The sequence below is a fragment of the Hibiscus syriacus genome, unplaced genomic scaffold (assembly GCF_006381635.1).
Source record: "Hibiscus syriacus cultivar Baekdansim isolate YM2019G1 unplaced genomic scaffold, ASM638163v2 tig00111427_pilon, whole genome shotgun sequence".
Lineage (NCBI taxonomy): Eukaryota > Viridiplantae > Streptophyta > Magnoliopsida > Malvales > Malvaceae > Hibiscus > Hibiscus syriacus.
In genome coordinates this window covers 3637524-3652614 of record NW_024063088.1, presented here as the reverse complement: position 1 = coordinate 3652614, position 15091 = coordinate 3637524, and the positions used below count along the sequence as shown (strand labels likewise).

At 34.5% G+C, this 15091-nt stretch overlaps 1 long non-coding RNA gene across 1 annotated transcript; it reads right to left on the bottom strand.

Annotated features, from left to right (window-relative positions):
* Positions 1-10446: 10446 nt before the first annotated feature.
* Positions 10447-12657, bottom strand: LOC120163045. The gene is made up of 3 exons (XR_005519612.1): positions 12510-12657; positions 11981-12045; positions 10447-10542 (listed from the first exon to the last, which is right to left on the bottom strand). It is a non-coding gene; the product is annotated as an uncharacterized LOC120163045 (long non-coding RNA).
* Positions 12658-15091: the final 2434 nt, after the last annotated feature.

Genomic DNA, 15091 nt, shown 5'->3' with positions numbered 1-15091 from the left:
TGATGAAAAGTTTACTGGTGTTTTCAATAATAGATTAACCATTTCACTTAGATTGCTTATTAAATTCATTCGATTGTTGCCAATACTGCTAAACTGTTTAGTCTTTAACCCTGTGAAGTTAGTATTTGTCTTTGATTTGTCTTTTGGTTGAAGTAATGCAATCCATTCAAGTTTCTTTCAATTTTAGAATTTGAAACCGAGAATGACTATCGCAATGCGATTCTGTCGTTGCGATTTTCATTTCGCGTTGCAATAGTCAAATTCGCGTTGCGATAGTCATTTTCGTGTTGCGATTTTCATTTCGCGTTGCGATTCTTGCGTTGCGATAGTCAAATTCGCGTTGCGATAGTCATTTTCGTGTTGCGATAGTCATTTTCGTGTTGCGATTTTCATTTTCGTGTTGCGATTTTAAGTTTCAGAAACTATTCTTCTTCTGCAAATTGAAACTTGAATGAATTGCATTACTTCAACCAAAAAACAAAGACAAATACTAAATTCACAGTGTTGCAAATTTAAGTTTGAAGAATAAACTACTACTCTTTATGTTTATTGTTCTTGTTATATCTTCATAGTATAGTTTTTGGTATATCTAACTTGGTATGTTTATTGTTTTTCCAGAACTTTTATTCGGCTCAATTGACCTTAAGAAATAAAGTAAGCCTGGCCAAAATAATTGCGTCGAAGCTTTCACCTGCACAAAGAAAAATATTTGAGGATACTTGCTTCGGGCCATGGCTGAAAGTACAACATCTGGGTGGAGATGCTATGTTGACCCATCTGTTTCTTCAAACCATGACTAGCGATCTACCAGAGACTATACAACGTCGTGATGAAGAGATATGGTTTGATTTTTCACCGGCGTATATGTGTTTTGGGCGGGAGGAGTTTTGCTTAATCACCGGTCTACGCTTCGGACACGATGATGTAGATCGTTACACTAGACATATTACCCGCCTATCATGGTTTTCCCGGGTTTTTCCTGAGCTGTCGAATTTACACGTGGAAGACTTGACGAGATTATAGAATAAGAAATATGGTTTTACTCGGATGGATGACGTCGATGTTGTCCGAGTATGCCTTCTAATACTTTTGCAAGCCGGCTTTTTAGGCAGAGAGGCCCGATAACCTATTCCTAATGATCTAATTAAATTGGTAGAGGACCTAAATGCATGGAACCTGTTTCTGTGGGGTTCGTATCTATGGAAAGCTACATGGAATAAGTTGTCGTCTGCCTTTGATGATCGAAAAAGTTTGCGTGGCGATGATTCCAAATACACTTTGTCAGCCTTTATTTGGGCCTTTAAGGTAATAATTTTTATATAATGTTTCCAAAATTATAATTAATTCTTTAACAATTACTAATGTTTGTTATTATATTGTTTGTAGATTTGGATATTTGAGGCCTTTCTCGCTATGCAGACATATGCATTAAAAACTTCTAATGATATTCCTAGGGCTATTTCCTGGAAGAGGAAACGGTCCTTGCAGTAATGGGAAGATTTACTACCGTATACTACAATAAATAATGTAAGTTAACACAAATACTACCATATGTTTATAAACAAGTTATTACTAGTACACGTTTAACTTTGTTTGAGCTTTTATATTGTTAGGAGGCCAACACTTTATTATAGAGGCTGACACCCACAGAAGCTGAGCTTGCCACTGATTGGTGGCAAGCTAGTAAGCATTTTTTTGATGGCACGGATGATGAGCAGCCACCACTTCGAGAGCCATCACCTCACCCAGAGCCATCACCTGATCGACCCGAATATACACCTCCACAACGAGAGTCATCACCTATTCTGTCACATCATCGAGCCTCTTCTCCACCATCACCTCATGATAGGCGACCGGCAAATATGCCACGACGTTTATCTCCCTGTTCTCTACCTCCACCTCCACGGGATGAGTTAGGGGAGTTACGTAATGAGGTCAGTGCCTTGCGTGAGGAGGTCGGTACTTTACGCGATGACAATGGTGCATGGCGTGTTGAGGTGTCTACTTTACGTGGTGAGGTAGCAGCTCTACGTGAGATTGTAGCATCGTTGTAGAACGAGGTTCATACTCTACGCAACGAGAAAAGTTTAATATTTTTCATATTTAACTTGATGATAAATTTACTCGTAATTTCACTTAGATTGCTTAGTAAATTCATTCGGTTGCTGTCAATACTGTTTAACTGTTTATTCTTTAACCCTGTGAAGTTAGTATTTGTTTTTGGTTGTCTTTTGGTTGAACTAATGCAATCCATTCAAGTTTCAATTTGCAGAAGAAGAATAGTTTACTATCGCAACGAGAAAATCGCAACGAGAAAATCACAACAACAAAATCGCAACGCGAAAATGACTATCGCAATGCGAAAATGACTATCGCAATGCGAATTTGACTATCGTAATGCGAAATGAAAATCGCATTGCGATTCTCTCGTTGCGATAGTCAAATTCGCATTGCGATAGTCATTTTCGCGTTGCGATAGTCATTTTCGCGCATTGCGATTCTCTCGTTGCGATTGTCAAATTCGCATTGCAATAGTCATTTCCGTGTTGCGATAGTCATTTTCGCGTTGCGATTTTAAGTTTCAGATTCTATTCTTCTTCTGCAAATTGAAACTTGAATGAATTGCATTACTTCAACCAAAAGACAAATACTAACTTCACAGTGTTGAAAATTTAAGTTTCAAGAATAAACTACTACTCTTTATGTTGTCATTGAACCTGCACTAAACCTATATGTTATCCTTTTAAATGTTTATATAAGTGCTTACTTCTGGAATGTTATCTGATGCATTTTGTGAACAATGATATAATAATGACTTGGGAGAATACCGTGCAAGTTTGAAATATATTTGTCTTTGTTTTCATTGTTTAATATCATGTCTGTTTATTTACTGATTTATGTATTAATTTATTTTTAGCGGCCCGCTAAGGTGGATGCTCTACGTCGGGTTTTTCTTGCAAGACGAAGTTCACGTATCAGACGACGTGCACGTGCCATTACGTCTCCGTTCACCCCAATAGTGCAAAGAATCCGTAAAAAAAAGCCCGACTCACCTGTCATCGTTCAAGAGGCCTCCCCTATCGTTCAAGAGGCCCCTATCATCCATCAAGAGTCCCCTCCCACCGTTCAAGAGGCCACTGTCGTCGTTGAAGAGGTCCCTCCCAACATTTTATAGCCCGATTCATACGGCGTAATATATCGAATTATTGAGAAGCCCCCTCACGTGCCGGACATGATGGATGATTGTTGGCTTTCGTATAAGTTACTGACCAGTACCATTCCGGCAGATGAAGTGGAGAGGAAACAACTACCAGAAACAATTCTGGATAATACCCTTTGGGCTAAGACCGCAGTTGATTTTTATCTACATGAGCGGAGCCAAGGGTGTTACGCTGACATATACAAACTCAACGATGATATGCATTTGTTGATTGAACGGTCTTGGTGGAGTGTATTATTAGGGGTTGAAGACAACGGCTATTTCGATGAGGGGTAAGTCTTATATTTCTTCTTATATTTTAGTTTGATTAATTTTTTTTTAAATTTATGTAATTCACTAATATATGTCTTTTTTGTAAAACAACATATTGATGCATGGGTGACACATCTTCTAATTGTAAGGAAATTGAAGAAAAATATAAAAAAAACACGATATACAATTATGCCGACGTCTTTTCACGCAGTTCACTTGAAGAATCAACGACATGAATCATATGTGTTGGCTAATGGACAAGCTAAACTTTATCCTGCATGGTGGGAGGTCGATAAGGTTAGTATTTATTTGTTTAAATATTTTAAAGGTGTTCATAAATAAGTGCGCAATTTGAATTATTACATTTCGATGCAGGTGTTTATCCCTGTTTTGGAACGTACTCATTGGCTTCTCGTCGAGCTTCAGCTCCCATCCCTAAAGACAATAGTATATGACAACATGATAAATTACATATCATTGTCTGATTTGAGAGATATTATTAAGGGATGGAGCTCTCATTTGGCTAAATTCTTGGATGCAATTAATTATTGGACTAATTCTGGAAACAAGAAGCCAAAGAAGTTCAATGTTACAGTTATCAGAGACGAGACCGCGCCACAACAAACGAAAGAAGCCAGAGAGGATTGTGGTCCTCTCGTATGCATGTGCTTGGAGCGTTTGACGACAGGAAGTACATAGTTTCTACCTCCCACCGATAGAGATAGAGGTGCAGTAGGCTTGTGGTTTCGGTATTTTATGGCTAGAGCGATATATGCGAGACGCTGCCTACCTGCATCCGCGTTATGAAAGTGTCCATAAACAATTTGTAAGTCAAATGTAAGTGTTGTTAAACATATATACTCTTTTTGGTTTGAAAATGTTTGGTTAAGTAGCTAGAATTCAATAATTTGTTGTTTGTAGGTTTTAGATGTGTAGAAAGTGTTGTTGATTCAATGTTTGGTTTCTGCAGGTTAATCCTGAAGTGAGCTGCGTGAAATGGATGTATGGGTGCAAAAGTTGATTCAATAATTGATGAGGAAATAATTCTTATTATTATTTTTTGATTGTTTAATTGATTTGTAAAAGATGATTTGTAAATGTTGATTTGTAAATGTTGATTTGTTTAATTGATGTGTACATAATTATTATTTGTGCTTGTTTAATTGATTGAAATGTAATAGTTGATTTGTTGATTTCAATATGCATTATGTTGAATGCAAAACAGACTATCGCAACGCGGAAATGACTATCGCAACGAGAGAATCGCAATGCGAAAATGAAAACCGCAACGCGAAACTAATTTCGCGTTGCGATTTTCATTTTGCATTGCGATTCTCTCGTTGCGATAGTCATTTCCGCGTTGCGATAGTCATTTCCACGTTGTGATAGTCATTTCCGTGTTGCGATAGTCATATTCGCGTTGCGATAGTCAAATGAATGTCTAATAAGTGATAACAACTGAACATATCATAGCAATGTTCAAACTCAAGTTACTAATACATGCCTAACTGAAAATGTTAAAAGTGCACACATAATATACACATAATACAACGTTTGCATTTAAAAATCACCTAAGTTAACAGTCCCAAAAGGTGAAGCCGGTTGTGATTGGGATTTTGATGAGGATCCATATTTTGGTAGAGCAAAAGATGATTGTGATGGCACTGGTGATCCACATATCAACCTTGTATGATCACTTTCCTTGCACCGACTACATGTCGATCTCTTCTTCTCTTCACCCTTAGACGGTATACGATCGTGACTTTTTGGTCAGCCAGGTAGCCTTATGTCCATGGCTGGTGGCAAAACTGTTTGTAAGTCATCTGGTATGTCCCACTCAGAAGGATGTGGAATAGGGTAGACAATCTCGACATAATTCTGTCGATATACTTCTGTAGTGTAGCAATCCATAGCGTATGCGCTTGAATCATCTTGGTTTAGATGAAGAGCAACTTTTATAACATGGCCACACGGATAACCAGATGTTTGCCATTTCATACAACTACACGTCTTTGCATTTAGATCGACAAGCCCATTTAAGTTATTATCCAGTACTTCAAACAAAGTGTTTGAACATGGTTCAACTCTCCATGACGTTGACTTCACAACACGTTTCGTTATCTTTTTTTCAGTCCATGGTGTAACACGATGTTCCAATGTTCCTGTAAATTTAAATAAATAATACTTAGTAAAATAAATGATAAGTTACGAATTTAAAGAAATAATACATGCATGGTTTCTTTTCTTGTAGTACCACTGTTGAATAGAGGCTCGAAAAAACTCCATTAACATAGTAATGGGTAATTTACGGGAATGACGACTTAGAGCGTTGATTGATTCTGCACTATTAGACGTCATGAAACCATATCTTGCTCCAAGTTGATGTACTCTTGACCATCTTTCAAACCCGACATCTTCTAGTGTTTGAGCACACTTAGACAAAACACGTCTTAAACAGTTTATATGCTTATTAAAATCCACTTCCCGATAAGCTTTTACAGATTTCCAGTATATCCATTTGTGATTTTTTATACCAGCAGACCTTGATTTTAGATTTCTATACAAATGAACACCACAAAGTCCATGAAAAGTATCTGGGAAACACCTTATAACAGTGTTGTCAATTGAGTTTGCCCTATCGGATATGATTGTCAGATTGCTAATAGGACCTATGCAATCCCTAAGATGCCCCATAAACCATGTCCATGAATCAGAGGTTTCAGATTTTCCAACCCCGTAAGCTATTGGTAGTATCCCATTGTTAGCATCCATGGCTACTGCTAATAAGTTTACTTCATGGTATCGACCTTTTAAATGTGCTCTGTCAACTATAATAACTGGGCACATGCAAGTAATAAACGAACGAATCTACAAAATCATATACACAAGAAATATAATCATTTAAATGTGAAATGCATGTAACTAACAAAATGAGTCAACAAAATTATATTGATTTACTAACCGCAGCACCAATGGCGATAAACGGCAACTCAAAGCGTCCATCTCTATATGTTTTTATATGAGTTACCGACCCAGGATTTTTCAGCTTTAAATTGTGACAATAAGCCGGCAGTTGGGCAAACGATGCTTCTGACGACCCCCTCAATAATTCCAAGGCATAACATTTGGCTCTCCAAGCTTGAGAATATGAGATACTAATCTTGAACCGAGCATTCATGTCAGTCATAATTTCATGTCCCCGATATACCCTACCATTCAAAAACATCAACTCAGCCAGAAAACCACCCAACACCTTTTTGTTTGTCTGTCTATGGTGAGGAAAAATTTGGGTTCTTGAACATGTATGTTTATCAATAAAAGTCCTAACTTGAAACATTTCGCAATCTTTTATCCTCTTTGCAATCATACGCCACGTACAGTTTTTGTCAATCATACACCTTGTTTCGAAACGATCTTTGCTTGATTTGTTAACTTTTAGTTGATAGCAATCTTCCACACATTTCGTATACAAAGCTATCTTCAAGTCTTCCTTTGTATCAAAACAATCATCTTTCTTGATACGAATAATTTTTGTGTAACAATCAACTGCTATCTTTACCAACTCTTCTTCCGATATCTGAAGTAATTCTGGCATATTCCAGTTATACTCCCGTGGCATTTTCTCCGGGGACTTTTCTTTGGGGATTTCTTCTTCTTCTTCTTCTTCAGGGTTATATGAATTACAGAATGGATGTTCAACATGTTCATTTACAGTCGTAACTTCCTCCTCATTATCATCAACAACATCTTCCTCGGCAACGGCTGTTTCATCATCAAAATTCGGGTATTGACCAAGATCAAAGTTCGGGTATTGACCGAGATCAAATTTCGAATACTGACTAGTACTCACAATTTTTTCTGTTGGCTCATCATCGTCTAACTGGTCAATACGAAAACCGGAATTTGGTGCTGAAAGTTGATTGGGATTTGGATTAGGGAAAGGTTGTGGGTTTTGAGATTGTGTTTTGGAAATGTGGTGAAACAATATTTGCTTGGTGATGAAATTGTGGTGGAACCATTAAATTTTGAGCACCATAAACTGGGGTTGAAAAACTTAGTTGATTACTACCCGCTACTGACCCAACTTCACTACTTCAAGGTTCAACAACATACAATGTAACATCATCACTTGAAACACTAATATAAGCAATGAATCGTTCAACATCTTCATTGTCGGTTAACAAATAAACTTTACCATTTCTCTGATAAGATAGCCTAAATCCACTTAGGGGCTCTAAATTCAATTTATTTGCAACACGTAACATTAGAGTTTCATAAGTTAACTTTTTTAATGACAGTTTTAGTTGAAGATTCATGGGTAAAGGCATATATTGTAAAACACCATGAATATTCTCCCATGACCCTCCAAAACACAAATCTATCCAAACATGATCAACATTATATGATTTCATTATTGTAAATTAATTTACTAAACAAACGAGCTGCGAAACTAAAACCTGTTGCCGGATGGGGAAGGATGTCATTGGATATAGGAACGGATGTCGCCGGAAAGAGTGATAGATGGAGATGGAATGAGTTGCGATTTAGGGATTTAGGTTATGAGTTGCTGCTGCTGCGTAGTTATATACCCAAAACATTTCTGTTGCGAAACTAAAACCTGTTGCGAATTCAAAAATCGAGTTGCGAATTTAAAATTCAGTATTGCAATAGTCATAATCGTGTTGCGATAGTCAGAATCTCGTTGCGATAGTCAGAATTTCGTTGCAATAGTCAGATTCGAATTACAATTTACGTATTCGTATTGCGATTTACGTATTCGCATTGCGATTTACGTATTCGCATTGCGAATTAGGAAAATCGCAACGCGAATTTGGAAGATCGCAATGCGATAGTCAGAATCGCGTTGCGAATCTGGAAACTGATTTGCGATACCGGAGATCGCGTTGCGAATTATCGATCGCATTGCGATTTAGTTGGTCATTTTGGCAAATCCAAAAAAAGTTGGTTAAAATCGTATATTATAAAACATTTTTTGTCACTGAGGTTATTTTCTCTAAATATAAATAAAAAAACAGTGTAACTTTTAAACTATCAGTTTTGGTTTGTTTTAGTAAATAAACTATTAATTTTTTTTAAAAATCATACCTAAAATTTAGTTTTTGTTTCATTTTAATACTCGTCATTAAAAATTTAACACGTTTAGTACCTAAATTATCAGTTTTGATCCGTTTTAGTATCTAAGTTTTCAAATTTTTAACATGGGTATTAAAATGAAACAAAAACTAAACGTCGAGTATGATTTTAAAAATATTGAAAGTTTAGGTACTAAAACGGACCAAAATTGATAGTTTAGGTACTAAATACATAATTTACCCTAAAAATATTAGACCACACCCCATAATCATCCCTAAATGAAATGTCATTAGACCACATCAATTTTTTCCAAATATAAATGTTGAAGGGGTAACGTGGTAACATAATGAATGCTCAGGGAGCAAATTGATAAAAGGGTCAAATGAAAATTCCATTACATTGCGAGAGTCAAAATAGGTATTAAATCTTCGTATGTAATGATTAAATTGATATATTTAATAATAGGGAGAACAATTTAAATCTGTCTCTATAAGAAATGAAGTAGAATTTAATAATAAAGGGATCAAATTGATATAAACCATATAATAGAACAACTTGACAAGCACTTTCACCCGTAATATGTGTTGTTTGGAATTTGTTTTCTGCCCAGTTTTACAAAATGTTCAATTTAGTCCATGAACTGAAATTGTTTAAAATGACGTATAATTTCTGCTCCTTTTATTTTGGAAATTTGCAGAATGATTTTTAAGTTTAATTATATTAGTTTACTGAAAGTTCCAGATTATTATGTAAACTTTATGATATTTTGGGATTTTTAGGATTTTAGGAGTTTTTTAGATTTTCTGGAATTTAAGGTTTTTTTTTGGGAATTTTAATAATTTCATGGGTTTTTTAGAAAATAACTTTTCGAATACTGACTCATGTTATGTATATTATGTTTATAGAATTATATTAAAAAATCTAAATTGGCATAGTGGTTAAGAATTAACTTTTATTTCAAAAGGTTACGGGTTCAAATTCCTTCATATATATTATTTACTAATTTTTCTCAAACAAAACTACGTCGTTTTGAGGGTTTTTAGCACCAACACAGTCATGCCAAAACGACGTCGTTTTGGTCAGTGAGCCACGTCACGACGCGGAGGTGCCATGTCATCGTGTCGTTACGCCATTAACGGCAGAGTGGCATAATTGCAGTTAAACTTAAACGTCAGTGTTAAAATTGGTAAAATTGAAATATTGCTGGCATAAACGAGCACGAGCCTAAAGGTGAGTGGTATTTGACATAGATTACCCTAAAAGAAAAATCACATGACCTATCGCGAAATATTACCTTCAATTTTTATATTCTATTATTTCTACAAGATTAAATAAAGTACATGCTGTATTACTATAGAAATTATGGCAAGAAATACAATACTATAAAAATAACAAGCATAAAATTGAAGTATATAATAACTAAATATGTTATATTCTTATAAGAGTTTAAAAAATTTACAATTAAAATATGTAAAGTTTGTTATAAAATTAGATAAGCTGAGAAGGTACCACCAAAATTTACAGTTAACCTATATAAATTCTCAGAAATGGAGACCAAATTGAAAGAGAAGACAGCAAAACATGTGCATGCACTACTATGATAAGCAAAATATAAGAAAACTCAAAACATCAAACATAAAAAAAAATGGTGAAATTTAGAAGCAATTCTTTTGCAAGAGTTGCTAAATAGTTATATACAATCAAAAGTGAAGATGTTCGAACTAATGCATTAAATAGTTTCCGAGTAGAAAATAACTAGACAGGATGATCCATGATCAAGCAGTAAGGGTTACGATTATCGTCTTTATCGGAAAGCTTCCAATTTGCACGCCTCATATGACAATGGAATGCTTCAGAACTTCCTGATCTAAAAATTTTCAGTCTTTGGCACTAATTCAACAGAAAAAGGGAAGCAAAATTTGTTTATAGAAATCAACATATCTCTTCCGCTAATATGATGCCGAAGTTGTACTGTACTGCAAAGGGAGTGTATGACAAACAGAAGTTAGAACCTATTATGCACAAATACAATATGATCTAACTGCAATAAGAGAAAAATTAAAAAGAAATTGACAAAGGAGAATATCAAGTTATGACTCCTAGCAAACAAATTGAAAATAATTAAGACATGTTACTGACGGATCTTTTCACATCATCCAAAATGATGATGCGTCATGTGCGTCATGTGCCTCATCACCCAAAGTGATGATGTGGCATGTGCCACGTCACCAATTAAGTATATGTAAAATGTCATGCAAGCAACATGCATTGACTATAGTCAACAAACAATTTCCATCTAACATGGGCTATTTTGACAAAAAAAAATTTAAACATTATAGGCTAAAATGCTATAAAAAAAAGAATAGGGGTCAAAGTGACCATTTGAAAAAACATTGGGGGCAATTTTTGTCATTATGCCAATAATTAATATCACTATGGTGTAAAAGAATTCAATAAAGGAAAAGAAAAGGTCAAATATCCTATAGCAAACAAATTACAGTCATTGCTAAGAGTCACATTCGTTGCTATTCGCTAATATAATCTTATAAGTTGAAGCTACTGTAACACCATTCTGTATATACTTCCATACAAGGCTAAACAGAAATTTATCCAATTCAAAAACATGAATGTATTAAGGTATCTTCTATTTCAAGCATAGAGTATATTAATATCCATTATCTTATATATTTATAGAAAGAACTAATTGCTGCTCTCAATGAGCACGGTTACACCAGGACGAAGGATAGCTTGACCAGGCTCTGATTCTCAATGCAATGGAGATTAGGAATTCTACGAGGGATGCAAACAGAAGGTGTAGCTCCTACCAAATTCAAAGCATATTCTTTGCAAGAAAATACACTTTGATCTATTTCTTGTTGATTCCGGTCTTTCTAAAGTGTCGTAATCTTTGAACCAGCGTCGGTGAATGAAGAATGGCAGAACGAGAGTCGGTACTTTTTACTTTTATTGAAAACTGCTGTAATATCTCCAAAGTAGACCAACCATTATATACAAAGGAAATAACTGAGTTGGTAGGGACACGGTCTAATAACTTTAACCATACCTTTACGAATTTCAGTTGAGAGAAGTTACTTTAATACGAAATGAAAAGTATTTTTGTGAAAATGCTTGCTTCACAGGGTTAAATGCCTGATAACAATTCATTCTCGACTAATGCATTTACAGGAAGTTAACTCGAAAACCCAGGACATCTCATAGGTAAGAAAAGCAGTCTCCACCTGATAATCATTTACTACTCACTAATAAATCAATGTAACAAAAGCTAAACTTATGCAAAATAAAAATGGCTAACTTTGTCTTCCTTGTTTATCATATTGTGTTGATCAAGAAGGTATCTAAAGCTAAAAACACACACACACACAACAAATCTAGCTAAGTTTTCTCAGAATGTACCTTCCTCGTTTGGTAAATTGGGTTGATCAACCAAAAGTTGGTGAAATGCACCTACATCACTAGAACTGCAAATCAAGAAGGAATAATGTCAAAATTAGTACCCAAGGTTTATTGAAATGGTCGTTTTGGCCCCTATTAGTTTTTCTGGAGTATTTCGGCCCCTAACGTTTCATTTTAGAGGGAAAACCCTAACAATTGAAAGAATAGTCACTTTAACCCTTATACCTTTTTTCTGGAGCATTTTGGCACCAAACGTTTCATTTTAGGATAGAAAACCTCCTATTTTGGAGCATTAATGGGGTGTTAACAAAAGGTTTCCGACTATAGAGGGGGCTTTTTGCCCCAAAATGAAACGGTTGGGGGCCAAAATACTCCAAAAGACATGGACTAAAATGATCATTTTAGTAAATGTTGGGGACTAATTTTAGCATTATGCCAATCAAGAAAGCACGTAACAATTAGAAAGTCATTGAGAATCTTGATACCTCATATTTTGACAAAGTGAATTAAGATAATGATTTTTCCTTACTTTGGTTTCAAGGCAAGTGGTGGAAGTGCAGAAACCAACGATGCTTTAAGAAGGTACCTAGCAAACAAAAAATAATTAGTCATTTAGAATCTTGCTATCTCAGATTTTGACAGAAAGTGAATCAAGCAAGTTCTTCGAACCTCATATAGCGAAAAGTGTAGCATATCGTAAAAATCGAAAACATAAAGCAGTAACAAAGTCATTCTGGAAAGTTTTGAAAGTTTTTTTTATTAAGCTAAGGTGATTACAAAGTAATATTTGCTCTAAGTAATCTCAATCTTGACAATAAACGCTCAATCACTCTTACTGTCGCTGATGCTCGAACTCATGACTTCTAGAAACAACAACAATTCCTTTAACTACTAAGATAACTTGGTTCGTGCAAGTTTTGGAAGTTTGAAACTATTAATTAAGATGCATTTCATGGAGAAGTACAAGCCCGTCCATGCAATTTGTAAGAGTCGGATTTATAACAATTCTTTGTTCATCGTATTAGAGCTCCCTTTTGCAAGCTGTTTACCATCATATTGAAGCTTCTCGAGGGAAAGAACAACAGCATGAAAGTCTTCCCTGAAAATCTTCTTAAAATTTAAGTTAAAATATAAAATATATCGACAAGACAATCTAGAAAAAAAAGGCAAAATTCTTCAGATAATGAGTTGAAATAAAAAAATTCTTCAAATAATGCAACCCAATAATTATTTGCTCATTTAGGGTATTTGCTACAGTTCGAGGGTAGGTCACCAGGTACTCTAGGCGACCTCCATAGGTTGCCAAGTCCTCCAAACGTTCAAGCATTGGTTTCCTAGATTTCTCATAAATAACAGTTATTACCTAAATCGGTAATTAGGATTTTAGTCGAAACCTCCATAGGTCGCCAAGTCCTCGAAATGTTCAAGCATTGGTTTCCTTTATTTCCCATAAGTAACAGTGATTACCTATATCGGTAATTAGGCTTTTAGTCGAAACCTCCATAGGTCGCCAAGTCCTCCCGACGACTTACTGTAACATTCACACTAGATCAAAAAATAATTTCAGTTATACCTTATTTCAACAAATATTTTTTTTCACAACTCTACAACAGCAAATCAATAGGTAAAATTGTTTGAATAATGGAGCGAGAAAAAAATAGTTTATATATGGTGTAGTGAAAATTATTTTGTGAAATAGGGTCTTTGTTGGAGAACTATCTGAAATTCGTTACGACGACTTAGGAAGGTCGTCAGAACTGCATGACGAAGAGAAATATGGTTTTAGATGGTAAGAAGCCGCCATGTAATCCTAACGACTTCTACCAAGTAATCTTGACAACTTCGAACCACTATAGCAAAATCCTTAGTTCAAAGATAATTTCTACTTCATCTTATATAAGGCATTTTTCCACTATAATATTTGTGTGTTAAAAAAACCATTAAAATACTTTAAATTATTTTTTAGTACTTGAATTTTAAAAAGTTATAATATTGATATTAAATTTTTATATTATTATAATATAATATTGTGTTGTTAGTTATTATTAATTATTAATAAAGGATGACATGATATATTAAATTAATGGATGATATCTTATTTTGTCCTTTAATTATAACTGAAATTTTATTTTTATAATATTTCTAATAATAATTTAAAAAAGTAAAAAAAATATTTTTATAAATCTTTGAAAATATAAAATATCATAATTTATTTTAAAAATTTAGAAATATTTTTTAAAATTGTAATTTAAAAAAAATATTTTACAAATTATAAAACTTTAATAAAATTATTCATATTTCACATTAGTTATACTCTCATTATCCGGCTTTCTCGCCCATGTAGGGCGTTGGAAAAAAAAATTCCCCATATAGGACTCTACCCAAATTATTTTTTGAACTGGGGTGTTTGTTACAGTGATCTCATTGGTCGCCAAGTGCTCTATAGGTCGCCAAGTGCTCCTTGCGACAAAGCCTTCTATGTTGCAGCAACTCTTCTCTTTTCCCTCGCTATTGCAACTCCATAGGTCGCCAAATGCTCCATAGGTCGCCGTGTGCTCCTGGAGACCTATGGTGGTTACTGTAGCAATCACCCTACTTAAGCAAATAATTGTTCTATTGCACTATGTGAAGAATTTTTGTTTTCCATTGCATTATTCAAACACTTTTGCCCTCATTATCCTTCTAACATATAACAAAATATAATGATCAACGCGTTTTCATTATCATTCATGGTTACAATCCTTATTAGTTACATATCCAAAAGGTATAGTTGATAAGTATATCCTACATGACACAAATAGATGTCTTTCGATAAATAATTTTAAAAAATATATTATTTTATTTAATAATTTTAAAAATTTATATATACAAAAAAACAAATATAGAAATTCGTTCAAAAAAATGAGATTTGTTTGATGTTTATAGTTTTTTTATTAGTCTATGATGATATAAGATAGTGTCTACTATCTATTCATAAACTCTTAATCATTTGACATTGAACGCTCATACACCCTTGCATATGTGGTGTTCGAACCCAAGACTTTAAGAAATAACAACAATTCCTTAAAAACTAAAATCGTTTAGTTCGTGCTTGATCTTTATAATTTACTT